Source organism: Palaemon carinicauda, chromosome 22 (genome assembly GCF_036898095.1).
Source record: "Palaemon carinicauda isolate YSFRI2023 chromosome 22, ASM3689809v2, whole genome shotgun sequence".
Lineage (NCBI taxonomy): Eukaryota > Metazoa > Arthropoda > Malacostraca > Decapoda > Palaemonidae > Palaemon > Palaemon carinicauda.
In genome coordinates, this window is record NC_090746.1 from 77,920,109 (window position 1) to 77,922,608 (window position 2,500).

Consider the following 2,500-nt stretch of genomic DNA (forward strand, 5'->3'; position numbering starts at 1 on the left):
CCTTATTGACAGGAACACAACCTATTCTCTTATATATATATATATATATATACTGTATATATATATATATATATATATAAATATATATATATATATATATAAATATATATATATATATATATATATATATATATATATATATATATATATATATGTATATATATATACAGTATATATATATATATACTGTATATATATATATATAAATATATATATATATATATATATATATATATGTATATATATATACAGTATATATATATATATATATATATATATATATATATATATATATATATATATATATATATATAGACTGCCTATTTAAAGGAGGTGATATTATCAGCCCATTAAGTTAGACTATAAACTTCTATTTTTCTTCTGTGTTCAGGCAGGATTACACTAAACAGCTGATCTTAGTCTCCTAACCAACAAAAAATATCGATATAAAATAGATTCCATCAAAAGTACTACTTCTTTTAGTTCACCTTTCTCAAGTTCAATTACATATGTTCAGTTGAATTCAGTTTCTATCTTGCAAATCTATTCACAAACTTCTATCATAATGGAAGGATAGCAAAAGATATACATGCCTTAAAATCAATTGACTTTGTATTTATCGGCTCAGCAGAAGTTAATGCCAATGATATCTTCATATTTTTCTTTATATTTCTTTTCTTCAGTGCTAAGGCCAATGAGAAAATCCACTTGAAGCAAAACCTTAACCTAAGGGACAGGATACTTGGTGACCTATTTTAATGTATGGTAGAGGTGACGACACCAAAATTTAGCCAATGGGACTGAGACTTGACCCCCCAAATTTCCCAATAAGGAAGGGTATTAACTTTCCAACTTAGTTTGTCTTATGAGATATAGAGAGAAAGAACTACGTGTGTTAAAGACGAGAAAAATGGATTCAATCCAGAAAGATTCAACACACTCAGCCTATGATGGATGAAAAGACGAATTAGCTAGGGAAAATAAATGCTACAAGATAATGCCATTGCGAAACAGAACTCGACCCAACTGTTGGAAAAAGAAAATAAACCTTTCAACCAAAAAGAGTTTTGATCATCGGTAAATAATAAAAGTATTACAGTAAAAAATACTAAGAATTATAGGCTCACAATTACAGTAAATTCTCTCTCTCTCTCTCTCTCTCTCTCTCTCTCTCTCTCTCTCTCTCTCTCGTTATGGCTATATTATTGTTATCGATATTATTCATAAACTTTTCATGCTCTGATTTTGCCATATTTTGAAGACACTGAAAAGAGAAAAAGAAAGATAGACCTTAGCTCATTACTCTCTGAAGGGTGACAATCATATTTCGCAACACAGAATTTTAGTTATTCGTTCTCACTCGAGACTAAGCAGGTTTGCTGTTATTATTCAATACTTGCAACAATAACAACAAATGCAACTGTTTCTAGTCCACTGCAGGACAAAGCCCTCAGACATATCCTTAGTCATCTCTGAAGCTTGGCCATTTTTATCACCACGCTGGCCATTACTGGATTGGTGATGGTGGGAGACTTTTATTTGATCGCTTACATCAAACCAGCCTTGTAGGGGTGGCCAGGACTAGAGCACCTTTGCTGTTCATTACAATACACGAATCCTTTCACCACTCATTACATGAACACATACATAGACACGAGTAATCGTATAGCAGATATCTAATCAAAGAATAATTGGTATGAAACTCCAATGATAAAAATATATACTATTTCATACTCACTCTAATATTAAGTTGATTGTGATTGGGTGAAACTTTCCACTTCAAATCCTCTTCAAAACCCACGTTAATCAACCTAATAAATATTATTTATTTATTTATTTTTAAAGTTAATGGTTTTATTTATCTAAATCAAGTCGTTTCCGTTTTCGGTAACAAAAGTCGATTTGTTCGGTTCACTTATGTCACTGCTTTAGACACCAATATTTCAATATTATTAGCGACGTTCTTGTTATTTCATTAATAAGCTCTTTAAGATCCCTTAGTCATTGTCATCTGATTCAACGTCTGGTTCTTCCTTCACCAAAGCAAAAGTAAAGTCATTTAATTTTCTTCAATTAACTTGCTGTTGTTTGAGATTCCAATATATCAACACTATTAGTGACGGTCTTGTTATTTCACTAATAAATTATTTCAAAATCACTTAATCAATGTCTTATAATTCAGCATCTAATTCTTCCTCCAACAAAAGTACTACTATGTAAATTCTTCTTTTAATTAACTTGATTATCCGTCTTTCATTTCCAAAGTTACCTCACCGGTCTGCACACCCAGAGCGAGGTCAATGGCACCAGTTGTTGCTGCCAAGTCCCTGAGGTCGATTTCCCTCCTCTCAATACGTCACTATACTCGGGTTACAACTTTCAGGCTGAGAAACAGATTAATAATGCCAGACCCTCCTCACTCCACCACTCCAAATGTTAGACTAATCGCACTCGACAGAAGACGGGGCTTAAGTACAGGTCGAGTCTGAACCATTTCGAG

At 31.9% G+C, this 2,500-nt stretch overlaps 1 protein-coding gene across 3 annotated transcripts in view; it reads right to left on the minus strand.

The window, feature by feature from the left end:
• The window catches only part of LOC137616555 (uncharacterized), a 93,127-nt gene that overhangs the window by 6,354 nt on the left and 84,273 nt on the right, over nucleotides 1–2,500 (minus strand). Inside the window, exon 1 of one of the 3 annotated variants that reach the window (XM_068346412.1) lies at nucleotides 1,739–2,443. The exons of the other annotated variants lie outside the window; for them this stretch is intronic. The gene's annotated coding sequence lies outside the window, so the exon portion shown is untranslated. Of the gene's footprint in view, nucleotides 1–1,738; nucleotides 2,444–2,500 lie in introns of those variants that run through there. 3 annotated transcript variants of the gene reach the window in all.